We start from the raw sequence: 9,544 nt of genomic DNA, 5'->3' as shown, positions 1-9,544 counted from the left end.
GGCTGTCTAATAGTCGTCGTGATCAGGCCTACCACCCCCATGTTGTCAGCAAACTGAATGATAGCGTTGGAGTCATGTGCAGCCATGCAGTCATGGGTGAACAGGGAGTACAGGAGGAGACTAAGCACGCACCCCCGAGGGGCCCCCGTGTTGAGGGTCAGCTCGGAAGATGTGTTGTTGCCTACACTGGGGGCAGCCCATCAGGAAGTCAAGGATCCAGTTGCAGAGGGAGGTGTTCAGTCCCAGGGTCCTTAGCTTAGTGATGAGCTTGAAGGGCACTATGGTGTTGAATGCTGAGAAGTAGTCAATGAACAGCATTCTCACATAGGTGTTCCTCTTGTCCAGGTGGGAGAGGGCAGTGTGGAGTGCAATTTGTGTCACCTGTGGATCTTTTGTGGTGGTATGCGAATTGGAGTGGGTCCAGTGTGTTTGGAATGATGGAGTTGATGTGAGCCATGACCAGCCTTTCAATGCACTTTATTGCTACCGACGTGAGTGCTACGGGGTGGTAATCATTTTGGCAGGTAACCTTCGCTTCCTTGGGCACAGGGACTATGGTGGTCTCCTTGAAACATGTAGGTATTACAAACTCAGTCAGGGAGAGGTAGAAAATGTCAGTGAACACACCCGCCAGTTGGTCAGCGCATGCTTTTCAGTACACGTCCTGGTAATCCATCTGGCCCTGTGGCTTTGTGAATGTTGACCTGTTTCAAGGTCTTACTCACATCGACTACCGAGAGCGTTATCACACAGTCATCCAGAACAACTGGTGCTCTCAGGCATGCTTCAGTGTTGCTTGCCCCGAAGCGAGCATAAAAGGCATTTAGCTCGTCTGGTAGGCTCGCGTTACTGGGCAGCTCGCGTCTGGATTTCCCTTTGTAGTCTGTAATAGTTTTCAAGCCCTGCCACATCCATTGAGCTTCAGTGCCGGTGTAAAAGGATTCAATCTTAATCCTGTAATGACGCTTTGCTTGTTTGATGGTTCGTCTGAGGGCATAGCAGGATTTCTTACATGTGTTCAGATTAGCGTCCCGCTCCTTGAAAGTGGCAGCTCTTTCCTTTAGCTCGATACGAATGCTGCCTGTAATCCATGGCTTCTGTTTGGGATATGTACATACGGTCACTATGGGGACAACGTTGTCGATACACTTCTTGATGAAGCCGATGACTGAGGTGGTATACTTGTCAATGCCATTGGATGAATTTCTGGAACATATTCCAGTCTGTGCTAGCAAAACAGTCTTGTAGTGTAGCATCCGTGTCATCTGACCACTTCCGTGTTAAGCGAGTCACTGGTACTTCCTGCTGTAGTTTTTGCTTGTAAGCAGGAATATGGTCAGTTTTGCCAAATGGAGGGCAGGGGAGAGCTTTGTATGCATTTCTGTGTGTGGAGTAAAGGTGGTCTAGAGTTTTTTTCCTCTGGTTGCATGTGACATGCTGGTAAAAAAAAAGTTAAACTGATTTAAGGTTGCCTGCATTAAAGTTTCTGGACACTAGGAGCACCACTTCTGGATGAGAGCATTTTCTCATTTCCTTATGGCCTTGTAGAGTTTGTTGAGTGCGGTCTTAGTCCCAGGATCGGTCTGTGGTGGTAAATAGACGGCTACAAAAAATATAGATGAGAAATCTCTTGGTTAATAGTGTGGCCTACAGCTTACAAGATACTCTACCTCAGGCGAGCAATACATTGAGACTTCTTTAATATTAGACATCGCGCAACAGCTGTTATTGACAAAAAAACACACCCCCACCCCTCGTCTTACCAGACGTAGCTTCTTTGTTCTGACAGTGCATGGAAAATCCCACCAGGTCTATTTTATCCGTGTCGTCGTTCAGCCACGACTCAGTGAAACATAAGATATTACAGTTCTTAATGCCCCCTTGGTAGGATAATCGTAATCATAGGTAATCAATTATATTTTATATTATATAATTATATCGTTGAAGAAAAAAGCTACTTCCAGTTTGTGGTAAGTGTTCAAATGTCCCGAAGTTATTTTTGGTTATAAGAGATGGTAGCAGCAACAATATGTTCAAAAATAGTACAAAATTAAGTTACAAACCATGCAAAAAAACTAACAAAATAGCTCAGTTGGTTAAGAGCATGTAAAACATCAGCCATCCTAGTTCGGCACCAGTCGAGTTAGTATGTGAAGTTTCTCTGACATAGCTCAAATGCACACACACACACACACACACACACACACACACACACACACACACACACACACACACACACACACACACACACACACACACACACACACACACACACACACACACATACACACACACACACACACACACACACACACACACACACACACACACACACACACACACACACACACACACACACACACACACACCAGGTTACCTTAACTCCTATGAGGATATATGCTTGAGGTCACACCTATGCACTGCCGTGTGTGTGTTTTTTTGGTTTGTTTTTCAGGTCCCCACAAGGATAGTAAAACAAGAACATTTCAGACAAGTGGGGACATTTCACCAGTCCCCACAAGGAAAAGGGCTATTTAGGAATTTGAGGTTAGGGTTAGGGTTAAGGCTAGGTTAAGGGTTAGGTGTAGGGTTAGGGAAAATAGGATTTTAAATGGCAATCAATTGTTTGGTCCCCACAAGGATACTACAACAAACATGTGTGTCAAATCAAATCAAATTGTATTTGTCACATGCTTCACAAACAACAAGTGTAGACTATCAATGAAATGCGAACTTACGGGCCCTGCCTAACAATGCAGAGCCAAAGAAAGAGAAATAATAGAAAATAAATAATAACACTAGGTGTGTGTGTGTGTGTGTGTGTTGGTGTGTGTGTGTGTTTGTTAGCCATGCACAGTGAGACTGATCATAATACCACATCACCAATGAGAGTGCACTTCTTATGCCTATACCGTGCCTTCGGAAAGTATTTAGTCCATCAGACCGGAGAATATTGATTCTCATGGTCTGAGAGTTTTTAGATGCCCTTTGGCAAATTCCAAGCGGCTGTCATGTGCCTTTTACCGAGGAGTGGCTTCCAACTGGTTCCTCTATCATAAAGGCCTGATTGGTGGTGCTGTAGAGATGGTTGTCCTTCTGGAAAGTTCTCCCATCTCCACAGAGGAACTCTGGAGCTCTTTCAGAGTGACAATTGGGTTCTTGGTTCACCTACCTGACCAAGGCCCTTCTCCTCCGATTGCTCCGTTTGGCCAGGCGGCCAGTTCTAGGAAGATTCTTGGTGGTTCCAAGCTTCTTCCATTTAAGACTAATGGAGGCCACTGTGTTCTTGGGAACCTTCAATGCCGCATAAATGTTTTGATACTCTTCCCCAGATCTGTGCCTCGACACAAACCTGTCTCGGGAGCTCTATTGACAATTCCTTCCACCTCGTGGCTTGGTTTTTGATCTGACATGCACTTGTAACTGTGGGACCTTACATATACAGGTGTGGGCCTTTACAAATCATGTCCAATCAATTGTATTTACCACAGGTGGACTCCAATCAAGTTATATCTCAAGGATGCTCAACGGAAACAGGAAAGGTCTGAATACTTATGTAAGGACGTTCTTGTGATGTTGTGTAATGATCTCTTGAAGGTCCCCTGAATGTTCTAGGGACATTGTGTCATGGTCCCATGGAGGATTTTGCGTAGTTCCAGATTTGTCCCAGTGAATCATAAGCATTTCACTGCACCTGCATAAGCATTTCACTGCACCTGCTATAACACCTGCATATCTGTGTACGCGACCAATAAACTTGGATTTGATTTGAGAAAGACGCACAAAGACTATCAAACCATCACTCAACCAGCGAGAAGGTCATTTAAGTCATTTAAGAAAATCATCGAGCACAGATAATTAGAGAGAGTGATATAACCACAAGTTCCAAGTGTTTCTACTTAAAAATTCAGTCCTAGAAATCATGTTTGATTCTCTCTCTAACTCTTGTTCTCTTTCTTCCCTTTGCCCCCTCCCTCAATCGTTCACTTGGTTCTTCCGTTACTTGCCATACTCTTCAAATCTCTAGCGCTTCTAACAGAAAAGTGAATGAGAGAAGACAGACAGGGGAGGAGAGGGCAGTAGAAATTCAATGAAGGGATAACACAGCTGCTCTCTGCATGGTGATCTCGTTCATCTGCTGCGTCTCCAAGAGAGAGAAAATCAGTCTTGGATTACTACAAAGTTAAGGTTCTGCAGTTGCCACTAGTTTTAGTGTTACAAAACACTTAATTTGAACAGTTTACTGCCTGTAGCTGAGACTGGAGACTGGGTTCGAGAAGTCAACTTGCTAAAGGACCTGACTGAGGCCAGGTGTTCCAGTTTAGGCCAAGTTAAAGATGTAAAGGCGTGACGGACATCAATAACATACTGAATGTGGACCCATTAGGACAGAGTAGACATTGTAGTCTTTCTCTATGGGGAGTTAATGCATTGCCTTTATCTCAGTAATTACCCATCAATATGCAAAACATGCACATCAAAGTCAAATAGTTTGCACTTCTCAATAAGTAAAGTTGAGCAAATATGTGTATGTAAGTGTGTTGGAGCGCATGTGTGGCCGCATGCAGGGACATACTATTTGTCATCTATGTTTATTCTTTCTCTTATTTTCTCTCTCCTTTCTATCTCTTTCACCCTTTCTCCACTCCCCTCCCTCTCTCGCATTCAGTTATTCTGCTCACGCACTCCTGCGGCACCCTTTCTTCACTCCTCAGACAGCCTGGGATGCCACTGTCTCGACAGACTCTCCCACAATGCAATGCTTCTACTCCAGCTCCCTCAGTCTGGGCCAGAGCCTGGGTCTAGACCCATGCACACACATGCACACACACACAAACGCATACAAACACCCCCACACGCACACACACACACTAACACACTGGAACAGGGGTCTCCTACCTTTTCCAGCATGTGAGTTACTTTTAAATTATGAAACATGTCACGAGCTAATCATGAATTTGTGTCCTAGCTTTCAAATAGGCACTCTCTTAGTTTTTTCCAAAATTCAGTTCTCTGTTTTATAATTCCTGGTTTGGGATATTTTTTCACATTTTCACTCTCAAAATTCCAATTATTCATAGAGAAACAATGAAATAGGATGTTCTGAGTCCAGTGACACCAACCTACCAGACGAGCTAAATTACTTCTATGCTCACTTCGAGGCAAGTAACACTGAAACATGCATGAGAGCAACAGCTGTTCCGGACGACTGTATGATCATGCTCTCCGTAGCCGATGTGAGTAAGACCCTTAACCTTTCTAGCGCAGGGGTTCCACTAGCGGAACCCCTCGACAACATTCCGCTGAAAAGGCAGCGCGCGAAATTCAAAAATATTTTTACGAAATATGTAACTTTCACACATTAACAAGTCCAATACAGCAAATGAAAGATAAACTACCCACCGTGTCCAATTTCAAAAATTCTTTACAGCGAAAACACCACATATGATTATGTTAGGTCATAGCCAAGTCGAAAAAACACGCAGCCATTTTTCCAGCCAAAGACAGGAGTCACAAAAAGCAGAAATATAGATAAAATTAATCACTAACCTTTGATGATATCCATCAGATGATACTCATAGGACATCATGTTACACACTACATGTATGTTTTCTCCGATAACGTGCATATTTATATCCAGAAATCTCAGTTTACATTGACACGTTATGTGCAGTAATGTTTTGATTCCAAAACATCCAGTGATTTTGCAGAAATACTAGAAATAATAAACATTGATAAAAGATACAACTGTTATTCACATAATTAAATATAGACTTCTCCTTAATGCAACCGCTGTGTCAGATTTAAAAACGTATGGAAAAAGCATAATCTGAGAACAGCGCTCAGAACCCAAAACAGCCAGAGGAATATCCGCCATTTTGGAATCAACAAAGTTAGAAATTACACAATAACTATTCACTTACCTTTGATGATCTTCATCAGAAGGCACTACCAGGAATCCCAGTTCGACAATAAATGACTGATTTGTTCCATAAAGTTCCATAAAGTCCGTCATTTATCCAAATAGCCACTTGTTGTTAGCGTGTTCAGCCCAGTAATCCATCTTCATGGCAGGCACTTCATCCAGACAAAAACTCGAAAAGTTCTCTTACAGTCCTTTAGAAACATGTCAAACGATGTATAGAATCAATCGTTAAGATGTTTTTTAACAAAAAACATCAATAATGTTCCAACCGGAAAAGTCCTTTGTCTTCAGAAAAGCACTGGAACGAGAGGTAACTCTGTCGGGAGCGTGCGTCATGAGACCGAGGCTGTCTGCCAGACCACTGACTCAAAGAGGTCTCATGAGCACCTCCTTTATAGTAGAATCCTCAAACCAGTTTCTAAAGACGGTTGACATCTAGTGGAAGCCATAGGAAGTGCAGCCTCATCTTTATCTCAATATGTGTTCGGTAGGCCAAGCTTTGAAAAACTACAAACCTCAGATATCCCACTTCCTGGTTGGATTTTTCTCAGGTTTTCACCTGCCATTTGAGTTCTGTTATACTCACAGACATCATTCAAACAGTTTAGAAACTTCAGTGTTTTCTATCCAATGCTAATAATAATATGCATATATTAGCATACGGGACAGAGTAGGAGGCAGTTCACTCTGGGCACGCTATTCATCCAAAAGTGAAAATGCTGCCCCCTATCCCAAAAAGTTTAATTATTTGTTACTTTAATTTTTTGCTTATCTATTATTTACTTAACACTTATTTTTATTTTTAAAGCATTGTTTGCTAAGGGCATTTCACTGTAAGGTTGGACCTGCTGTATTCGGCGAGTGTGACAAATAACATTTGATTTGATTTGTGTGTCCAGTTAGTGCAATTTATTTCTACTTGCCTTGCTAATTTCAGTATCAAAGTGGCAGTAGCTAGCTACCAGCGGGAGCGTGCATTTTTCGCTGGCAGAATGGCCAAAACTACAGAATATGTTGTGGACTTCTTCTTGATGAACCTCTTTCATTCTCTGTGGGTACACAGAACAGGTGTGAATTAAAAGTGAGGGTCGACCTCTGCCTGAGATCAGTTCCATGAAGAAGGATGAAAAGGTGAGAGCGTTCAGTACCAACTGGCATCAAATGTTTTGCTGGTTAACTGGGAGCATATCATCAAGCCGCCTGTAATTGCATGTTCTGAAGGATTTGATAGCTTCCATCGCATCATTAGATTAGATTAAAGAGATTAGCCTTTCCACTTTCCTCCGGTATTTATTTAGCAAAGATGGTAACACATAATCACTCCGGACAGACACAAGTAAAAACTCATGTTAGAAATGTTGCACCAGCCTAGGCTACACTTAAACATTAGATATTTGACGTGCTGTATGGGGTGAAAATTCGACCATTTTCCATCTGATCAACTGTAGGCTACTAACATGAGCAGCTGTATACAGCCTGTGCACGCTGTCCATCTGGTCTGGGTAAACTAATTGTGTATTTATAGTCCATCTGGTCTGGGTAAACTAAATGTGTATTTATAGTCCATCTGGTCTGGGTAAACTAAATGTGTATTTATAGTCCATCTGGTCAGGGTAAACTAAATGTGTATTTATAGTCCATCTGGTCAGGGTAAACTAAATGTGTATTTATAGTCCATCTGGTCAGGGTAAACTAAATGTGTATTTATAGTCCATCTGGTCAGGGTAAACTAATTGTGTATTTAAACTAAATGTGTATTTATAGTCCATCTGGTCAGGGTAAACTAAATGTGTATTTATAGTCCATCTGGTCAGGGTAAACTAAATGTGTATTTATAGTCCATCTGGTCAGGGTAAACTAAATGTGTATTTATAGTCCATCTGGTCAGGGTAAACTAATTGTGTATTTATAGTCCATCTGGTCAGGGTAAACTAAATATGTATTTATAGTCCATCTGGTCAGGGTAAACTAAATGTGTATTTATAGTCCATCTGGTCAGGGTAAACTAATTGTGTATTTATAGTCCATCTGGTCAGGGTAAACTAAATGTGTATTTATAGTCCATCTGGTCAGGGTAAACTAATTGTGTATTTATAGTCCATCTGGTCAGGGTAAACTAAATGTGTATTTATAGTCCATCTGGTCAGGGTAAACTAATTGTGTATTTATAGTCCATCTGGTCAGGGTAAACTAATTGTGTATTTATAGTATTTACTAGTCCATCTGGTCAGGGTAAACTAAATGTGTATTTATAGTCCATCTGGTCAGGGTAAACTCCATCTGGTCAGGGTTGTGTATTTATAGTCCATCTGGTCAGGGTAAACTAATTGTGTATTTATAGTCCATCTGGTCAGGGTAAACTAAATGTGTATTTATAGTCCATCTGGTCAGGGTAAACTAATTGTGTATTTATAGTCCATCTGGTCAGGGTAAACTAATTGTGTATTTATAGTCCATCTGGTCAGGGTAAACTAATTGTGTATTTATAGTCCATCTGGTCAGGGTAAACTAAATGTGTATTTATAGTCCATCTGGTCAGGGTAAACTAAATGTGTATTTATAGTCCATCTGGTCAGGGTAAACTAATTGTGTATTTATAGTCCATCTGGTCAGGGTAAACTAATTGTGTATTTATAGTCCATCTGGTCAGGGTAAACTAAATGTGTATTTATAGTCCATCTGGTCAGGGTAAACTAAATGTGTATTTATAGTCCATCTGGTCAGGGTAAACTAAATGGTGTAGTTATGTATTTATAGTCCAGCTGGTCAGGGTAAACTAATTGGTAATGTTATGTATTTATAGTTCATCTGGTCATCTGGTCAGGGTAAACTAATTGGTAATGTTATGTATTTATAGTCCATCTGGACAGGGTAAAGTAATTGGTAGCGTTATGTATTTATCGTCTATTGTGTGTCAGGAGAAAATTTGAATGTGGTCAAATTTGGATTATATTCCAAATTGGGCTGGCTAGGCTGCCTATACATATTTAATCCAAAAGTATTACCTGGAATTCATCAATCAACATAATAGTGATGGCAGGTGTGAGTCATTTTTTACAAGGCCTACAGTTGCATAGGTCTGCATGATGCAAACATGCATAAAGCAAGCTCAGCCCTGTGAGTTATAGTGTCAGTTGTTGTCTGTGTCTGGGTAGAGGAAAACCCCCTCATAATCTAGTCTAAATATGCTTTTATTAACACATATAAGTTAGCTGCAGTTTGACAGGGTTTTCATCTTCCCCAGGGCCAGGATTTAAAAAAAAAAATGTTTTTAAAAACTTGATTAGGAAAATCTGGTCTCATCATAGCCCATATAAAACCTCTTCACAACTGATTAATCACTGTCATACCTTATAGTGTCCAGAGTTTTCCTATTTAGGCTAACATATAAGGAAAAACTCGTCAGGTATCATCAGGTATGTGGATGAACAGGGCTTTATTTTAATTTTATTTAACCTTTATTTAACTAGGCAAGTCAGTTAAAAACAAATTCTTATTGACAATGACAGCCTACCTGGAGAACCTACCTGGGGAATTTGACCTTGTCAGCTCGGGAATTTGATCAAGCAACCTTCCAGTTACTGGCACAATGCTTTAAGCACTAGGCTACCTGCCACC

Source organism: Oncorhynchus keta, chromosome 17 (genome assembly GCF_023373465.1).
Source record: "Oncorhynchus keta strain PuntledgeMale-10-30-2019 chromosome 17, Oket_V2, whole genome shotgun sequence".
Taxonomy (NCBI): Eukaryota; Metazoa; Chordata; class Actinopteri; order Salmoniformes; family Salmonidae; genus Oncorhynchus; species Oncorhynchus keta.
Note: the sequence above shows the minus strand (reverse complement) of the source record.